Here is a 21,574-nt window from a genome sequence, read left to right on the forward strand (position 1 = left end):
ATTACATTATATTTAAAATGCTTCTAGTTAACAGAGATGTCCCAAATTACACTGCGGATGACCAGTAATTACAGCTTAACTGTGATGGGGGTTGGGAGGGTGGTGGGAGTAAGTTCTCCCCATCGAGGAATTTAGGGTGGCACTTGCTTTGATGTTAACTTCGGTGGCCATTTGGGTTGGGTTTGAAGGGATAACAGGTTTCTCCTCTCCCATCCTAACAGTAATTAATATTATTGTTCTGGTCTCTTATTATTACTAATAAGGATGTATCTTTCTTAATGTTACTTGGGATAAAAGAAAAAGTGGTAGGTAAGAGCATCAGGTGTTAGTTGCTAAAAAAATTCTTATTGAGAAAATCAGAGAAGCAGAACTGAGTCATTTGTGAATTCTTCTGGAAAAATAGTACACACACACACGAAGGCACACACATCTTGGGAAAAATATCTTGCACTAACAGATGCCTGGGTAGGAAAGGGGATTTAAAAAAGAAACTAGTCTGGATAAAAATAAATTGTTTGAAAAATCTATGTAGGGCAGGTCTCATTCTAAGAAATTAGATAGGAAAAGGGTTCAATAAACATTAACTGTGTTTTTAAGCAACTCCAAATCCAAGCTGAATGCCCAGGGATGCTGAGTAAGTCACTTCTCCAACCTGGGATTTTGGACTTGATAATCCCAGTGGTGGATTTGGACTTGATAATCTAAACTGCTGCCTTCTAAGGCTTCTAGGACTAGGGGATCACTTCTCTGACCAGGTAGGGCAGGGTAGACAATCCATTTCAACCGGGTGGTAAGAGGAAAGTCAGATGGTCATACATTTGCAAATACGTGGTTGGTCACATCAGCCCCCAAAAGTGTTATCCAAGCATCGCAACCCAGCAAAACAAAGTTTTCAATTTATTCAAGTTTGAACTAAAATTAAAAATGGCTCTTGCTGGCCTTTGGAGAAGGCACTGTCAGCATAGTCATATGCCCTCAAAGCTCATGGAATCCATTCTGAGCCTTGCCTTTGGCTAAGATCGCATACATAGAATTAGAGTTGGTTTATTACCCAAGGTGCTAACCTCCCTTTAACATCCCTTCTAGCATCAACAATAGACACAGTCATGGGCAATTTTTCCAGAAGTGGACTGGCTTGTATTGAACCATGTTTATGTACATGTATAATATCTAGGGCAAGATATCCTGGGCCAGTGGATAGGGTGAAATTGATGGCCTCACCCCATATACATATTTGGTAGAAGTAAAATTTATTTTAAAAGAAAACCAGATAAACAAGCAAGCAAACAACACAGATGACAGGAAAGAGAATGAAGTCAACTAGACCATCCATAAAATCTAGCCTGTAACCTCAGCTTTGTTAGTACCGCCCCCAGGACAGGGGAGATGTTGTTGGACAAGAATGAAATAAGAAATTTGATAATGACCACTTGCTGTTGATGTCAGGTCTACCTTAAGTAAAGGAGCAGGAGCCCTGGCAATGGGAACACACACAGAGATGTGCTTTGGCTGATGTGAGCGTGTGTGTTTGTGTGTGTTCAAAGGACTTGTGGGTAGGACACCAAATACACTGCTTTTCTGAGCAGGAAAGCTCTATCCCCTCCAAAGCCCTGAATTATTAAAATTCTCCCATCTGCCATGAGCCTCCTATCACTGTTTCTGCATGCTTTGGGGTGCCATATTCTGTGTCTGAGGTTACAGGCATGCCCAAACCTTTCCACTGCCAAGCCAGACGACCATCTGTTAGTGTGACAGCCAATGTTGGTGGAGCAGGATTCTGAAGAAAGCCAGCGTGTTGCAGGGCAGTGAGCTGGCCGGGCTGTGGGGTGGTCTCAGCACCTGATAGCCAAGCCTCTCATCTGAGTATAACCAGAGGCCCTCGGAGACAACCAACCGGGGGAGCTGCATCAGCTATAAAACCCTCTAATGGCCCGTTCTGTGCTCTCCTCACTCAGACCACCACCAGCTACATGGAACTGAGTGAAGTCCAAACAGGATGAACCAAACTTCTGTTCAAGCTAAAACACTGGCCCAGGGCTGCACGGCTTTAAATGGACCATGAATAATGGTTTATTGCCTCGGCACTGGGGTAAACTCAGCTTCTACACTTAGCCTCACCTCTCACAGTGTTATTTTGAGAGATCTCATTACACCCCAGCTTAGACTAAAAATACACTGCCCAGGAATAGCAGAACTTGGTTTTAATTGTGCAGAGTGACACAAATGTTCACGTACTCTGATTACATACAACATTTCACGTATTTGATATCTACTTTAGGAGCAAGGGGGGATTGCAAAATTTTATTTTTCAAGATCAGCTACTAGACTGGCTTTGGGGGCTCTTAGGCTCAATTAGCTTTTTCTGGGCTAGAGTTATTTCCATCAGCAATGCTTTGGTTTCAGATAATTTGGTGTCGCTTACACAGAAAGCAGTGGTCCCAGAAATGCCTGTGGGTGAGAGGTTCACCTCCAAGGTCTCTTCCGACCCCAACACATCCTTCCCTGCCAGTGCTTAAAGACCAAGGTCACACAGCAGAAGGGCTTTGGGATCTGACAGATCTGTGGCTAGATCTTTACTCTGCCCCCCTACCTTTGTGACTTCAGGTAATTCATTCATCTTCCTGATTTTGGTTCTTTGTTGCAAACTGAGAAAAATAAATGTTGTATGGCTAAAAGAAAACAATTCATATACAGGGAAGACTAATAAATTATCACATTATTTTTTACTTGAACTTGCTCTTATGTTAGTCAAATCAGTAGGGATATTTGTTGAGCACTGACTAAGGCCACACAATAGATATTCAATGTGGCGATATCAGACCCTGATAGAGCACGCAGGGCTCACACATGACTGTGGCTCAGTGGAATGCCACATTGACCTTGAGGCACTGGCCTGGTCTCTGGGGCCACCAGCACAATAACACTTTATTCTGGGAGAAGAAAGTGTCATGAACTTAAGCCAGTCCTTGAAGGATTTCTAGGACAAAAGCACTCTCTCTACTGGCCCACGTAGAAGCTAAGGACACAGGTCGCTTAAGATGGAACCCAGGTCTGCCTCTAATTACCAATGTAACCTTGGACAATTTCCTTAAGATTTATACCTTAGGTTGGCAGCTGTGAGGTGAAGGTAATGATAACACCTGCCTTATAATGTGTCGCAAGGATTAAATGAGATAGTTAATAGGGTGTCCATGTCTTTAGCACACTGTCATAAAGTAATCACTCAAGAAATGTTGGTTGTTAACCGTATGGTGAGAAGAACAGTATGGAAGAAGGAAGAGTTTGAACAAAGAGGAGAAAGTGAAGTGCAATGACAGGAACAGTCTGACTGAATCACAGAGTATTCAGGAGAGAAGAGTCAGGCTCTCATGGCTCCTCGCTGAGTTAGTCTTAACATTCATTTGTGATGTTTCCTAGATTTTCATCAACATACATTCAATCTTACCACACCACCGAGTTAATATGCTGTCTAACCACAGGACATTCCGTGGTGACTACTCAGAGAACCTCCAAGCCTTCTCTTCCCCAGGGGAGTCATTTTTCTGTCTTCTTTTCAAACTACTTTGGTTTCATCTGTTTTCCAAGATCACTGGACAATTCTTGACCTTGTGATGAACCCCCCAGCTTCAGGAAGCAATGTGATCCCTCCCTCTGGTTCGGGGGAGAAGCCTGCTTGTAAAATTTCTGTCTGAGGAGAAGCCCAGAGGCCTCCAGCTCAGCTGCATAAACTCTCAAATTCCAATGCCAAGTCTAGAAGGAGACGTGTTCATTCTGGACCTGACAGCCACGTTCTACAGCATAGAAATCAAGGACAGGTCTAAGAGACAAGTCACAAGCAGGCCATTCTGAAAGGATCAACACATGTTTAGAAAGAGATCACCGTGAGTTCTCGTTAAAAGTGACCTGTCACTGTAAGGCACTCTCATTGTTCCTGTCAAAATCTGGGTTTCTTTTCAGAGCATACACTGGGACCCGATACCAGGAACCAGTTACAATATATTCTTTTTTTCTTCCCAGGGAGATTCTGACACATTTGCACAAGAAAGTACAAGTCCCCTTCTCATTAACTTTGAAAGGAGGAACAATTATTTTGCACACCACTGTGACTGAAAAGCAGAAGGAAGTAGGAAAATGAGGAGACACACTGTCCCCGCTCCAAAGTGGGAATGTTGTCACCTCATGTGTACCTTAGAATCCCTGAGTATTGCTTTGAGATCACAGCTCTAGTCTTTCTCCCAATATCTAGACATACACGACCTGACCCTAAGCAGAGCCAGCCACCGTCCCGGGCTTGCTGGCCCCGGCGGATCTCCCCCCAACCCACCTGTTTCATACACATCCAGCCCAGCTGCACACTGGGAGGGGACAGGGAACCAAGCCACGAGGAAAGGCTCTCACCAAGCACCACGTCACAAGACTACTTTTAGGTTTGTCTGGGCAACCAGGAGGCATCCTGGGATGGCACAGGAGTGTCTGAGAGGGGACAGAGGTGGCCTGGAACAGCAGCCAAGTGGCAGAGGCAGAGACAGCTCACCTGCCCTCCCCACCCCTGGCTTCTCCACCAGCAGCCTGGCTGGACAGCTGATCCTCACTAATCCACCCACCGTCAAGCCAACCTGGGTGATTTTCATATATCTATGACTTGCGTGTTGTTCTTTACATTGCCGGCTTTATTTTCAAACCTGTCAACAGGCCTCTGAAAAGGTTACACACATGAGCAAAGGCCTGGGCTGCCCAGGGAAGGGCAGAAACAGCCACAGGAGGAGCAGGAGGGAGGTTGGAACTATAGCCACCCTAGCCCTGGGACACTGAGTCTGGAAACCCTCAGCTTCTCGTTGTGGCGGGGAGGGGGGTTTCTCTAATCAAAGCAAAATTGAAGTATAGCTTTTTACACCGTGACCCCTTCTAGCAAGGTTAGAAAGCTGGCTATAAATTTGAGATGGACCACACACTTACTGAACTATATTTATCAAGTTTCTTAATAAAGCAAAACACTCAGAAGCCTTTGGGAGGACTCTTTATTTATTTATTTTTTGACAGTGACAGAGACAGAAGCCAGCAACAAGCCATTTACTATTGCTGTGTAGTTACCAAGTGGGTGATTCAGTTAAAATGGAAGCTGCCTCCCACCTGTTTATATGAACCCACAGGGTTGCTATTTGTAAAAGGGCCCTTACTTGTCTGGCTGAGATTGTTGCTAAACATTTTTTTCCAAAGACCCTTTCCAGGTATCTAAAAGAAGGCTCACAGCCCTGCCACCAAGGGTGACTTCTGTACACCTTCTTAACTAAGCTCCTTGATACCATCACCTTGCCATGACAAGTACTGGATGGGCGGTCTGAAGATGAACGTGGTGTCAACTTATTTTTTTCCAGCTGCTCAGTTGATTCAGTCTAACAATTGCGTTCAAGATCACTGACATCAGAATATCTGAAGGGTTTGGGGGGATCACCTGGGACCACTCCTTCATTTTCAGTCAAGGGAACTGAGGACTAAAGAGTTTGTCGGAGGATGAGCTGGGACCTGCAGGTGAAATTACTGAGCTCTTTCCAGTTCATCACACGCCTATCTGGTACCATGAGACACAGCCGGGACCAGTCACTTCATAGCTAACCAGATAAACATAATGCAGTGTGGGAGGTGACAGCGCGGTGTCACCATAGAGCAGCATTTTGGGCCCTTGTATTCACAGGGATCCTCTCAAATCTGGGAAAGAGCATCTGAATTTGTTTTTACCCACAGACCATGTGGGAAATTCAAAGTCTTTGATAGGCCCCCTATTATGAACTTTACCAAAAAAATACCAGATTGGTCCAGGGCCTCCTGGGTAACATGCAGGGAAAGGGCCCTTTCTGGCAAACTCTGAAGCACTCTTTAAATATTTTAGGGAAACAGCATGTTAAATGGAAGTTTTAATTGAAGTATCAAGACATAAATATCAGATATAAAATAAATACATCAAAAAGGCCACTCAATAACAATGGCACATTTCCATGACCCTCTCTCCAGGGAAGGCTGTGCTATAACTATCATCCAACCCTCAAAGTCTCTTAAGAGAAGCTTTAGAGGGTTTGTCATGTGTCCCACCACACACACACACACACACACACACACACACACACACACACGGTTTCTTTTCCAAAAGGCACCTGTAATAGGGCCTCACTAGAGTTGGGGGAGAAGACTTAACTTTGAGAAAAATTGAAAGTTTTGATTATTGCATAGGACTGAACATTATTAAACATTTCATTGTGACTTGTCATCCCTGTAGCAAAGGGCATGTGTCACAAACCTACAGCTCGATGAGTTTTCCCAGAACATACCTGTGTCATAATCCCCAAGATCAAGAAACAAGAGCACCAGCTCCCAGAGGCCCCTCGGGCTCCCTCCCAGGCACGTCCCTCCTACCTCGACTGTCAGGTAACTCTGCAGTGCTCATCCAACGGCAAAGGTTTGTTTTGTCATCTTAATGAAATCTGGGATTTTGACCTGCTGGGAGCCTGCATTTATATAACTCGTGTTGTCACTCTCAAACTGATCTCAAAAATCCAACTTCAGTTCTAATGTCAGGGGGCTAAGGAGGGAAATTTGCATAATAAAAATAGACAGGAAGCAGATTTTTATCCCCTGGCTTCCAGTTGGGGAAGAGGAAAAAAGGGGGAGGGGTTTCAGGCTTCTTCCCACCCCCCTCCTTCGGCAAGAAATGTTCGTTCTTTAAGCTCTGCTGAAGAAACCAGCCTGGGATGGAGGGTGTTCAGTCAGGATGCATGTGTGCCCTTGTGCATAAGAAGCGGGCCACACAGGCACTGCTGGACAGTGGGGCCCATGAGACCTCTGGTCCCTGGATGGGCCCCTGGACAGCAAACCAAGTCTTTTGTTGGTTTTTTCCCCCACATTTTTGTCTAGTCAGTTGTTTTCCTGAGAGAGTGCAGAGTGTTAGGAAGTCAAGTCACTGCAGAAGGCCTTATTTGGGGGAATTTTCGCCCAACATGTCATTTCCTAATTGGGGCTATTTGCTGTGGTCCTTCGGCCTGACTGTCTGCATTGGGTGAAGGTTGTAATTATAAACAGAGGAGCAGCATTTCCACTGAAAACTCGTCATGTGGTTTCCCTGACTCACCCTCGTCAACGATGGGCCCCTCAACATGAAGGGATCTTTTTTCCCCTGAAAAAAGTCCTATGGTGGTGACCTCGGTTGACACATCTAAATGATAAAATGCACTTGTTTTTCAATTTTTAAAAAATGATATTAAAAGTCAGGAGAAGACGTGAAGTCAAATGGTGCTGTAAGTATGCTGTAAATATGCCCGTGTATTTAACTATAAACCATCAACATTGGATGGCCATATGGCCCTACCCAAATTACCCACGTTTTCTTCCAAAAGACTCATTCGCACGCCAATGTAATATTACTGCTAAGCAAGCTCAGAAGAGTAAAGAAGAAACTACTGTTTAAACACAGGGAAATGCAACGCCCCAGGGACAGGGGACACACGGGGCACCTGGACCCCGAGCACGCAGCATCCAAACAATGGCGACACTCTCCAGACAGACACTGTCAACCGGGTCTTCTTGTGCGAGAGTCAGCTTGGGACCTGACCCCTTCCAATAGGCCTCCCTGTAAATTACAGTATTTAGTAAAGGATAACTAATATTTAGTAAAGAATGACCAATAAATTTTCTAAGTTTATAGATTATGCAAACTCAGGAGCAGCCTCAGCAATAGTTCAGAAGTTAGGCAAAAATTCTTTTTCTTTTTTTGGCAGAGTTTCTTTTGTTGTTGTTGTTTTTTAAATCATGGACTGGTAAAAAGCAGCAGGCAGGCTGGTAATTGGCTTTATTAGAGTTCCACATTTTCTGCAGACAACACCTCCCCTTGGTGCTGAGTCGAAGGTGGAAGGCTCCCACCAGCACTCAGCCCTGGGCAAGCCCTCGCTTCCAAGTAAAACATTGGGTTTGCAGTTCCCTGGGCATGAGCGTCTGAAAAGCTCCATTGAGACCAGGCCCCTCCTGGCCAGCTGAGGTCATGGCCTGCAGCCTCCCTTGTTGGGGCGATATGCTAGGGAGGCACATGCTGACATGGCTTGGACTGTAGCACGCCCTGTTCATGCAGGCCAGGTGCCCTCAAAACATCAGCTGGGGCCAGGTAATGACAGAAAGGGGAAGGCTGAGAAGGAGGCTGTGACAAGTGAACAGCACAGGTCCCATCTACTCTCTGACCATGAGTTGTCATACAAGAATCTGGCAAGGCTCCCAACTCTCCACAGAAAAGCCAGAGGAGGCCCTGGCTGGTTTGCTCAGTGGTAGAGCATTGGCCCAGCTTATGGATGTCCTAGGTTCAATTCCCAGTCAAGGCACACAGGAAAAGTGATCATCTGCTTCTCCACCCCTCCCCCTTCTCTCTCTTTCTTGCTCTCTTCCCCTCCTACAGCCATGGCTCAATTGGTTTGAACACATTGGCCCTGGGAGATGAGGATGGCTCTGTGGAGCCTCCACCTCAGGCACGAAAATTAGCTCAGTTGCAAACATGGCCCCAGATGGGCAGAGCATCGGCTCCAGAGGAGGGTTGCCTGGTGGATTCCAGTCAGGGTATATGCAGGAGTCTGTCTCTCTGTCTCCTCTCCTCTCACTTGAAAAAAGAAGAAAAAAAGAAAAAGAAATAAAGAAATGCCAGAGGGAATGCCCTCTTACCTTTGGCATAAAAGATTTCACTTTTTATATTTTGAAAACTAATTCAAATCACTTGAAGGAAAGCGAAAAAGAGAAGGAGGGCAGGAGGTAGGGAGAAAAGAGAACAGGAAGCAGGAAATAAGGGAGGAAGGAAGGAAGGGAGGAAGGGAGGGAGGGAGGAAAGGAAGGAAGGAAGGAAAGAGGAAGGAAGGAAGGAAGGAAGGAAGGAAGGAAGGAAGGAAGGAAGGGAGGGAGGAAGAAAGAAAGGAAGGAAGGAAGGAAGGAGTTCCATGACTGCCCTTCCTCACAGAAGCAGCTTAACTTTTCTACTTGCAGTGATGTCCTCTTAGATAGAGGACAGTTGGAGACTGCATAGCCCACCACCACTAATATGTGATTCCCTTCAAGCCAATGATGAGATAGACCCCTTTCATGTGCAGGGGAAGCCAGTGCTGAGCCCTGTGCCAGACTTGCAGGGGTTGGGGGCAGCCTACTTCTTGTTTCCCCTCTGCCTCCCATTTCTCTCCTGCTGTCACCATCAGCTGCAGACGGAGCTCACACGGCAGCACAGCCACAGAGCTAACAGGCCAAGTTCAAGGGGCTACTCTGGGCTGCCAAGAGCAATTTCCCCTGAAACCTGTCAGGAACAGACAAGCTGCACAGAGCTCGTGTAACATTTCCACCATATGCCGTTTTGAAATAACCCCGTTCCACAGAGAAAACCTTCAAAAGACTTGTCTTTATAAACAGACGTGATGATAAAGACACACTACATCCCAGGGCCCAAAGGCTGCCGAGGGTTTTACATACTACCAATTTCATCTTATCTCCTGGGCACCGCGGAGTTGAACATCAGCTACAGTGAAGTGCTAAATTTATTAGACACATGTCAGCATCTGTCTGTCACAAACCAGAGGCCCTCCATGCCAAATGGGCCACTCTCTGGTTTAGGGAAAGGCTGAAAAAATTGTCTGGAATGTTGTCTGAGGATATTAAGAGGACTGGGTTCTATAGGTTTGGGTTTCTCTGTTTTTTCTAAGTCAGAATTAAAATGCAGACACATAGGTATCGGTCATTTGAAATTTGTTTAAAAATAATTCACATGGGGGAGGGGGAGGAAGAAGGAGAGAGAGGGAAAGAGAGAATAAACTAGGTGAATAAATATCAAAATGTTCACAATAGTTATCTTGAAGGGGTGGATAAAGGGTGATTTATCTTTCTTTTTGTATATTTAGATAAATATTATCTGTGATAAATATGTATGACTTTAGCCCTAAGAAAATAACCAATCAATAACCACTTGGAATAAAATGGAGCATACATGATAGATTAGCTTGCTCAGGTCGCCGTAACAAAGAACTGCAAACAGGGTGGCTTAAATCAGCAGAAGGGTATTCTCTTACACTTCTGGAGACCAGACGTTCAAAGTCAAGGTGTCAGCAAGACTGGCTCCTTCTGGAGCCTCTGAGGCAGATGCTGTTCTACACCTCTCTCCTGGCTTCTGGGGTTGCTGGTAGTCGCTGGTATTTCTTGCCTTGTAGACACTTCACTCCAGTTCTTACCTCCATCTTCCCAAGGCCTTCTGCCGGCGTGCGTGTCTCTGTCTTCATGTGGCCCTCTTCTAGGGACACCAGTCATCGGGTGCAGGTCTTACCGTCATTCGTCCTAATCTTAATGAATTACATCTGCTAAGACCTTATTTCCAAATAAGGTCATATTCTGAGGTTAGGAGGGGGGTGCATAAATTTTGGAGAGATGCTTACTCAACCCAATGAAGTAGATGAATGCCCTCAAGGAGATCCAGGCCACCAGTGACTTGATTAAGCCTTAATTCCTGAGAAGTGGGGCTTTGACTACCAGAATTACATGGCCTGCTTTTAACTAAGTCTCTGGGCTGAGGAAGGGTGGCCAGGGTCAGAGCAGGGAGTGTGTCCTCACAACATGGGCCACCAGGACGAGGCCTGGGACCGGTCAATCACCAGGGTCACAGAGCCCTGAGAATCCCACATAGGCCCGCTTATCAGCAGACTCACTCAAATATGAATTGTCCCTTTAAATCTATATTTGAGTGTGTAAATGCTCTTAAGATTCATAAATTACAGACTCATTTTAAAGTGTTACTATCATTACAGATTTTCTCCACCAATAGTTTGGAAAGAATTGCTGTCATGTGTGACTCTGAAATATTTAATGATAAAAAGAAATCTCTTGTACTCAAAAAGTTGGGAACCACTGTCTTATATATTTTTCTAGAATATTCTGTCTGTGGGGTGAGCAGTTTTGCCATTGTGTATTATGCTTTATGTAACAGGGACTATGCACAGTGCTTGATAACCATTTCCCTCATAATCTTTAAAACAATCCCATGAGGCTGTTATCCCATTATTCTGAGGAGGAAACTGAGGTTCAGAGGGGACTAAATAATTAAAAAGAGGCCCCAAGTTCACATAGCTAGGAAATGATTGAGGTGGGATTTTAGCTTGCAGGCAAGTATTTCTAACACAGTAGGGTAATGTTACTCCTTCAGGAGCTCTCTGAGTATGGGCAGGGTTCTAAGCCTGGTCTCCAGGAACCCTTGAAATTGTACACATGTATTTATATGCTTTATTACGGAGTGAGAGGCCATGTATTCTATCTGAAAGGCATGTATCAATGTGCTAGTTCTCAACACCCTTCACTGATGGATGGAAATTGACACCCAAAGAGGAAACTCGCTATATAACTCTTGCAGAGTTCTGACTCAATTCTGGACTCTTACTTTCCATTGCAATCTTTCAACAGCTTCATTCAAGTTAGGGAGAGTTTGGGACTTCTGAGAAAAGCTAACCATACCTCCTTATCTGACACTGTTTAGTAAGAATCCAGACAAAGCTGCCACGAACTTGGGCCACTGTGAACCTGGGAAGGCAGACCTGTTTGACAGGAATGGGCAGAACCTTGCCACAAAATTACTCATTATGTTAGCCATTAAGTCTAATTTCTCAGTCCCTTAATACTTGGGAAATTCTTCAAAGAGACCAAAAAATTGGCAATGCATCATTTATCCCCATGGGCATTTTTATTAAATTATAAGCAGATGTGTATTCCTACATTGAAACCAGCACAAGAAAGTGGCTCGGTTCTGCCTGATCTCTGTGCAAAAAAAACTATCTTTCAATTACCTTGATTGGTATTGAATTGTCCCACCTCCCTTTAGTATCAATAGCTTCCAGGAAACATCTGGAGCAAAAATCAAGCACTACTCCCACACCATTACCCCAAACAAATCAACAGAAACAAATAATCCTGCACTCAAACACTGGTTAGCCTTGCAATTAAGTCAGAAGCTTCGGTGGTCATTCGCGCCTGCTAGCCTGCCCCATTCCCAAGTTCTCATGGTGGCAGGGTCTCTCTAGATGCCCTTTCCACCGCTGTCTTTTCAGCCAGGCTGACCCCTGAAATACAACTGCCTCTAAATTTGTGGATCACCACAGAGATGTTTAAAACTCCATGATAATAACGGCAGCAGTAACCACTAACGCAGATCGTATGGAGCTATATATCAAGAAATGTGCCAAGCACATTCATAAAAGTCTCAGTTCAGCCCAACAGTTTATGAGGTGGTCAATGTTATTCATTTCCATTTTACAGGAGGAAACAGAAGTTTAGAAACTCAAAGACTATAACAGCAGTGCTGGAATTGGAACTGAACTTCCAAGTCTTTGAGAGAGGGGGGGGGGGGGGGGGAGAAGAACATCGAGCTGTTCTTGTATGTGCCTGACCAGGATCAAACCAGCAACATTTGCGCTTCCAGATGACACTCCAACCAACTGAGCTCTCTGGCCAGGGCCAACTCAGTCACTTTTAACCCACCGTGACTCATCTCCTGGCTCTGTGGCCCGATCAGCACTCAGCTCACTTAGATTAGCACCTGGGAGAGGGGATGTTCTGCTCTGCCTTTGCAGTTGTTGTATGGTTGCTGGGAAGATTAAATGGCATTAAGTAAAGCACCTGGTTTTGGCCAGAGGTGTGATGCTCAGTTTTGTCATCCAGTTCTTCTTTACCTGAGTGACTCTGAATGAACTCCAGTTGTTCAAAAACTAAAAAGAAAGAAAAGTGAAACCTTCTAAGCCTTATCATCTACCCACTACTCCACATCGAACCCACCATCAAATGCTTAGGTTGATTTGCTCTCTTAAAGAATACTCAGAGGATGTATTTACTGCATGCTCAGGGATAAATGTAAAAGAGTGGTATTAACCAGGGTAGTATTGTTCAGATAGGCAGCTCCTCTCCTGAGGGATCCATTTTGAAGGGAAAAGAGCATTCTGATGTTTAAGTTTCTATATTGTTGTATCAAAGTAAGTCATACGACTGAGTAATAACAACTTTCATTTATAAATGAGTCACATTAGTTCAAAGTGAATGAAGCTCATTAAATTAAGCACAACGTTGAAGTACGTTCATTTTGTGTTGAGAAGCCAGTGAGGAGCAGGATGCTTTTAACTTAGGTTGTGCCTTGACTCTCATCTGCCCAACACCTGCAATTCCTTAAGCCTTTGGTCTCCCTATTGTGACCTCGATGATGCAAATGTGCCCTGAGATCCATCCACTGGAAGGGGCTTTCTGGATTTGCATGTGTTAAACTCTAATTCACTGGAACTGTAGAGCATCCAATCTCAGTTCTGTCTAGAACTGTGATGATGGGTGAACTTAGGACCAATGGTGGAATCTGACTGACCTCCTTCCATCTTTCCTAGGACTCTTGATGATTTCTGTCCTTTCCATTTCCACCAAGTATGACAAGGGGGGAAAGACGCTCTATCTGCCTAAGATACGCCCTATGTCTGGGCAAGAGATCTAAATAAAAAATGTCTCCCTTGGCACATAGACCTAACATCATAGCCAAAGAAGGTGGGATTGCGACCTGACTTAAGAAAGCTGAGAAAGTGGGGGGGGGGAGCCACCCTCCTGAAGTCTTAAGGTCCCTGGCAGGAGTCCCTATTCTGTCTGTAACATGGTTCCATGCAGAGGTCCCAGAGTCCAGCAAACTTTAGGAGTGCAAGAAATTGGAAATGAATTGCATGGAATGAGCTCACTGAAATAACGTTTAAAAAGCCACCTGTCTTTTCTGGACTTTAGATCTGGCATGTGTGTGGACATAGGGAGTTACAAGCAGGGTGGAGGGAGGTCGATATAGCAAATAGGCAACTTTCTCCATACCCAGGCCAGGAAGTGAGGTTCCAGGTTGTCAGGTCACCCAGGCTCCGGGCCATGTTTCTAAAGATGCATAGTTCACTGAGGCAGGCACTAACCACACATGGTCATTTACATTTACATTTGAATAAATTGAAAGGAAATAAAATTAAATATTTAGTCCCTCTGTTCCACCAGCACATTTCAAGAACAGCCAGAGGAAGCCAGTGGCTGCCATCTTGGAAAGGTCAGATACAGACATTTCCTTCGTCACAGAAGTTCTACTGGGCAGCACTGAAGTACAAAAATACATGCAAAAGTCCAGGAACCCTCTGATTCTTTACAAAGTGCTATTTCCAGACTGAAACTCTCTGCTCAGGTTTTTGAACAATTCATCAAAACAATGGACGATAAATAGCATTTGTTCTTCTTCTGTGGCCAGCCTAGACATGTCTCAAAAAAAGGGGGGATAAAAAAATGTCTTCATTGCTACTCCACGTGCAATTTACTTTTTTATTTCTCTTTTTTCCCCTTACAGAGACAGAGAGAGAGAGTCAGAGAGAGGGATAGATAGGGACAGACAGGCAGGAACAAAGAGAGATGAGAAGCATCAACCATTAGTTTTTCGTTGCGACACCTTAGTTGCTCATCGACCGCCTTCTCATATGTGCCTTGACCGTGGGCCCCAGCAGACTGAGTAACCCCTTGCCCGAGCCAGTGACCTTGGGTCCACACTGGTGAGCCTTGCTCAAACCAGATGAGCCTGCACTCAAGCTGGTGACCTTGAGGTCTCGAACCTGGGTCCTCCACATCCCAGTCTGACGTTCCATCCACTGTGCCACCACCTAGTCAAGTGCAATTTACTTTTTTATGAATTAAAGAAACCCATATGTCATATAATTCTCAGACATGCAACCCTACAGAACTTTGGCTAGTACACCCTTTCTTGATAAGTAATGCCGATCCACACATAAATAAACTCAAGGAGGCAAATTTTAAAAATCTGATTTCAACCACTCTAATAGGACACTCACGGAAAAACAGTGTTTTCTGCTGTTCTAAGAGTCACAGACACAGGTCCCTGTGTGAACTTGGGATATTTAGGCCAGTTTGAGTTCAAAATGCACTCAAAAGTACTACATTAGAACAGCCTTGTATGCATATATGAGTTTGTGTGTGCATCCAAATTCTGCTTTGCACAAATAGACTCCTCTGTTCCTTGATCAAACCAGATTTTTAGTGGCAATCAGGCTACTTCATTGATTCTATTCTCATTATATTTCTGCAAGAGGGAGAAGTCTACAACCAGGGCAGATGCTCCCTTTGAAAGTGTGCAGGGCTGGGCAGCCCCTTCCCCAGGGACCTGCTTCCGGCATCTCTGCTCTGGGCATCCTCATGATCCCAGGCTGGCTGGGTCAGAAACTATGTCTGCAGCTGTAGCAGCTCTCATGAGTGTATGGCTGGGCTCTCAGGTCAAGGGGAGGCACAGAGAGCCCACCACACCATGCGTGAGGGCACAGTTTCCTAGCAATGTGTGGTCTCCTTGGAGCTGTTCACCAGGCACATGGACTACACTTGGGCCCCTTCTAATTTGGCGGGACTGTGTGACTACTTTCAACTAACATCTTGTGAGGAGAGGTGCTATGTGACCACTCCAAGCCAGTACACTTAATTGATCATGTGAGAACCTTCAGAAGTCTCTTGCCCCCTGTTCACCTGAGTCCTGGAAAGAGGAGAAAGCAAAACAGAACACCTAGCTCAACTGCAGCAGACACATAATGACTCAGAAATAAGCCCTGTTGTTGTTTGTTTTGTGTGTGTGTGTGTGTGTGTGTGTTTGCCATATTTTATTTTATTTTTATTGGGTGACATTGGTTAATAAAATTGTATAGGTTGTACAAAGCATAATTATATAACAATATCATCTCTATATTGTATTGTGTGTTCAGCACCCCAAGTCAAGTTTCCTTCCATCACCATTTATTCCCTCTTTACCTTTTTCTACCTCCCCCATCCCCTTTTCCTCTGGTAACCATCACATTATTATCTGTGTCAAAGCTTGTTTGTTTGTTTTTGCTTAATCCTGTCACCTTTTCACCCAGTCCCTCTGCCCCAACCCCTATGACAGCTCTCATTCTATTCTCTGTATCTACAAGTCCTTTTCTATTTTGTTTTTTAGTTGAGTTTGTTCACTGTATTCCACATATAAGTAGAATCATACAATATTTGTCTTTCTCTGCTTGGCTTATTTCACTTAGCAAATACTCTCCAGGTCCATCCATGATGTCACAAAGGGTAAGATTTGAGATGACTGGCTATGAGAAAAGAACCAAAAAATACAAGGGATAGAGGAAGCAACAGGCTAAATAAAGAGATCCTTGTTTTCTCTTTGGCAGAAGAATAAGCTAATATAGAGGGCAACCCATCAGTAAGCAAAGAAATAACTGGAAAAGCAAAACCTGTCCAGGTTTAAGGGAAGGACAAGGGCATCGATGGTGTGGCAGTCCTAAAGAGGAAGTCTAATAGCTGTTTCTGTAAGACTGGATGAAAATATGAGAGAAATGATGATTTATGGGGGAAGCTTTAATGTAGAAATGAAAGAAAAGTTGGGAATGGCGGTAGATCATTGTGAAAAAGAAGTATCGAGAAATTAAACTTAAGACAGGTAGTGATCTGTTCACATAGAACCAGTGAGGCAGAGATGGTCCTGTGAGCAGGAGGTGAAGACCCAGAAGAGTTGCGAGGAAGATTTATGGTTAAATAAGTGTCTCAGTTCAGGCTGCCATAACAAAGTATCATCAACTGGCTAGTTTATCACAGAAATTTATTTCTCACAGTTCTGGAGGCTGAAGTCTGCAATCGGGTTGCCAGCAGGAACCTTCTCCCAGGCTGCAGACTGATGCCTTCTCTGTGTGTGTGTGTCCTCACGTGGCAGAAAGAGGGCAAGGGAGCTCCATGGGATGTCAGATTATAAGGGCACTAATCCCACTCATGGGGGCCCCACCCTCATGACCTAATCACTTCCCCAAAGCCCCACCTCCTGATACCAACACATTGCAGGATAGAGTTTCAATCTATGAATTGTGGGAGACACAAACATTCAGCCTATAACAAGGAGCCTGGTGTGAAGAGAAGATTCGAAGCAAGGCAAGACACAGACAGGGAGAAAGGGTGATAATGAGGCTGCAACTCTATTCTAGGTGAGAAACGCGTGTCTGAGACATCAGTGGTAAGAACCGGAAGGATGAGAGTAGATTCAAAAGATACTTGGCAGTGAGAAAGGACAGCAAGCAGAGAGAAAACTGAATTGGACCATGAACCTCACAAAGTGAGCACACTGACCCAGACAGCATACATATGATATTAACCTAATGATATATCACAAGAAAGGACCTATTATCAAGGTTTAAATATAGGTACTGACAGTTCTGAGAGGCTTCAGTGAGGTCGCAAAGAAGAGAACAAGACCCTGTAGCTCATTATATCATCACTACCTCTTGCATCCAAACTATTCCTCCATTTCCATACCCCCATGAAGTCCCTTGGCTCTTTCAATCTGACTCTTACACTGGCGCATCTCCTCTGCATTCTCTTTCATGAGTAGAGGAAAGGATGTGCAATTTGGTTTGGATTTGGGTTTGACCAAGAGATGTTTTTCAACCAGCAGTTACTTTATTAAAAGGAAAATTTAAAAAATAATAATAATAAGGTTAAAACCCCACTACTTCTTAAAGCAACTGGAAATAACCTGTTTCTAAATGTTCTTGGAGAATTCTGTTTTGAAATGCCCTGCTGTGACCCATGTGGTCGTAGTAGAAGAAGCAGTTTTGGAGCGATGCCTAATTGAACTTATTGCAAGACTGACTGAGCAAATGAATAGGCAGTTCTTTGCTGTTCCTTTGAAACAATCAGCTGTGATCCTTGAGGAATAAACAGGCCCCCAAATTTCTAGATTGCTCTGATCTTTAGATTTAAATGGATGCCCATTTGCAAGCCGGCCCAGCACCCTGTGATGGTGCGCTTGGCAGGGCATTTCAAGTTAATACCGCATTGATCTTTAGACTAAAACAGAGGCCACTCATTTCTGTTTCTTTTTCTCTGTGATATTGTGAAAATTTCAGTCACAATACCCTGTGTCCTCTTCTGAAGTTTTAACAGAATTAGTTGATTAAGGACTATTACTCCTAGAGAAAAGAGAAGCAACCCCTGCAAGGTGGCAGGCAGGCCAGCTCAACTTGGAGGTGTAGAGAGGACAGTCTGATGAACAAAAACTTCAAGCTCTGCTCAGAAAGACAGAGTCCCTATGACTGGCTAGGCTCCTCCACCTCCTGGGACTAGTCAGGCATTTGCCCAGTGGCCTGGGAGTTGCTGAGGCCACCTGAATGCTTGAAAATTGCCCAATTACCCACCACCATTCCCAGCAAGAAGTCTCTTATGATGTGTTTATTTCCTTGCCTTTCTGTTACCTAAGGCTCCTTGTCACCTAGTGACTGAGAGACCCCAGGTGCCACTGGATTAACAAAAGCAAAACCTTGAACTACTCCGCTATCCAAGTCCATTGTAATTAGACCACACTTAATTATAGGCATCGTGGTCATCATCATCATGATCATCAACAACCACAATAGTCAAAGGATTTCTGTAGTTCTGTTTTGGTTTCTTTTAATGATTTCAGACCCTACTCCTTGTGAGTTGGAGATGGAGGAGCCTAAGGAGATAAGATGTAACTTTTAGGAGCCCACAATGAGTGAATGTGATAGATACAAAGCCAAGGTCAAGAACTCTTCTTACATGCAAGGTAGGATATTTTTGTAAACATCTTAAGTTTTGCAAAGCATTCTCACAACCTGGTATCTATTGGCTCTGCCCCGAAAATCTTCGAGATACACAAGGCACCAAAGACAATCCCATTTTACAGACAGGGGAATGGAGACCCAAAAGTTTGCTTGGCCCAGGTTCACAGATCCCCAGCGGGAAGTGGGACCGGCAGCCAGGTAAGCTCCTCTCTAGTGCATCTGGCTGGAAAGGACCTTGGAGGGGGGGGGGGGGGGTGACGGCTGTCCACTTCTATTGGTCAATCAGTTCTGTATGCCCTCGCTTCTGCACAGGTATCAGTGTCCCCGGGACACTCTCCCTCTTCCTCCACCCCTCCATTGTCCTTCTTCCTAGAGTCCAAATGCACAGGAGGCTTCACGAGGAGAAAGAGTTCAGCTCCTTTTTTTCCAGCCTCCCAACCCAGTCGTCCCATTCTCCATTTCAAAGGGTCCTTTGCAGTGAGACCTTTTGAATCTTTTTATTAGGCTGCTCTAAAGCCTCCCTTTATATCTTTTCCCTTTGATATTTTCTTAAAGGAGAACTTCACTAAGGAGTGAATTCTGAGTCAGCCAAAGGTCAGGAGGGAGAGGAAAAATGTATGATCTTTCCCAAATTTCAGCCACAAGGAACTGATCAGGTTATACTTATAGTCCGAGGGGCCCCTCCATTTAATTAAAGATTGGCAATGAAGTCCCTAAATGCCCACAGGAACACAGCCTGGTGCTATTGTTGAAAAGCAAAAACAATTAGTATTTGAAAGCTGGAATGAATTCCTTACATCTATCTGAATCCCTGTTGATTTACAACCATAAGGTAATTTGCTTCAACGGACTCAATTCCTGTTCCCTGTTCAATTCCTGTGTGCCTTTTAACTAATGTTTTAATTCTCTTTTGTGCTCTCCGTGCCACCAAATCAAAGCAAAATTTATCTTTCTTTCTTGTATTTGCCAAAGCCAAGCAAACTTGGAAGGGGAGAAAAAAATTATACTAATAGAGGACAAAAGATTTTAAAGGAAATGCATTGTTTCATTTCAGCGATTGGGAACAGAGTACAAAGACGCTTAATCATGATATTAAATCAAAGGAATGTAAATCGCGTTATTCATATTCATAAATTGCTGACAACATGTGGCTTTTGAAAAGCTCTGGATGGGAAAGCCTCTTGGTAGGAGAGGGAGGGAGAGGTGTGCTCTGAAAGTGAGGATCCCTGGCTGCCAACTGGAGTACAGTCTCTCTCTCTCTCTCTCTCTCTCTCTATCTCTCTATCTCTCTATCTCTCAGCTCTTTTCCTCACAAAGCAGCCATTTTACAACCAAATCTCAGACCAGCTTTCACAGATTGAGAGCTAAGAAATGACCAGGGTCTCAAGCATCCAATGGGTTGAAAGGCACTCATTGTGGATAACAACATTGCGTCATTCCCATGACCCAACTGGATAGACCTTCAGAGACACTTTCCATTTGCTCAAAAAAAAATTTTAATGCCAGTTAATATGAGATAAAGTGACCACCTCCAAGTTAACAATAATAATAACAATAAGTCATGTTTAATAAAGTGTTATACTTTTCTAAAGGCTTGCATAGGCATCGCCTGGGCATAGTGGCTCCACGTGAGGTCGTTTGGGTGGGCTCTGTCCATGTCCAGCCCTGGCTCCTCCCTCCCTGTTCTATGACATTAGGTCAGTTTCTTAACCTCTCTATTGTAGTTTTCTCACCTATAAAATGGGAATAAAGACAGTACCTACCTCACTGGGTTGTCTTTATAGTTCAATAAGGAAATGCATACAAAGCTCTTAGCTATGTACAGTTGATTCTTGTTATCCACAGCTGTTATGCTCTAGAAAGAACCCACACACACACAAAATGAACGAGCAAATACTACACCACTGATCCTAGATAGGATTGTGCCTTTAGTAACATTTTCATCTATCAATACACAACCATATTTTATCTGTATTTCTGCTTAGAGACACCTCGTCAAATATATATATTATTGATTCATTAACATGGAGCTTATGGCCATGGCACTGTAACTTGCACCTGATCCAAGCTTACCTAACATACAAATTCTCCCCATCGGGCACATCCCAGCCTTCCTACACTTAGGATCACAAAAGAGCACTTTGGCACTACATTTGGGGGCCATTTTAACAGGGATGTCAACCACAGGAAGTGCAACAATGAGAAGCACATGGCACTCAGTGGATGGCAGAAAGGACACTTAGAGTCTGAGAGCCGGAACGCGGGGGCAGAGTCACCTCTTCAGCGTCACCCGGGAGCAGGTACATCATGGATTCAACATCTCACTGCTCCGCACGTACCTGTGAGTGACCAAGAAAGCACAGTGATGACTGATTCAGGGGCTACACATACATTTTAGGGAGTAGTCGAACTTGCAAACTTGGAATCACAAATTAGGGTGATTGACTGCATTTTGATTACTCCCCCAATAAAGTAAAGAAAGTACTTATGATCAGTTCCCACTTACAGATGAGAAATAAGCCCCATTAGGCATGAGGTGATAAGACGAGATGTGATGGGACCCTGAGTGGCACCCTGCGGGAGGTGGCTTTCTCCCCAATGTCTAAGTATATGGTACCCCCAGGGTGGACACACAGCATTCTTTCTGGAAGCCACGTTTTCTGACTATTTATTTCTCAATATTATTTCTGCAAACCATGCAGCCTCAATCTGTTGGAAAAGCTCAGCCTGTTGTTATCTGTGATACTCCTTCCCATTCCACTCCCCTCCCTCCAAAGTGATTATACTTCCAGGCACTTAAAATCCAGAACATAGAACGGGTCTCTGCCCTGAAAGAATCAATAACCACAGTTTCTATAAAGCAAAGTTGTTCTACTGACATTTTAAAAAAGTAAGTCATCAGAAAGAAAAACATCCGTTTTGCAACCGGGAAA

Source organism: Saccopteryx leptura, chromosome 1 (genome assembly GCF_036850995.1).
Source record: "Saccopteryx leptura isolate mSacLep1 chromosome 1, mSacLep1_pri_phased_curated, whole genome shotgun sequence".
Lineage (NCBI taxonomy): Eukaryota > Metazoa > Chordata > Mammalia > Chiroptera > Emballonuridae > Saccopteryx > Saccopteryx leptura.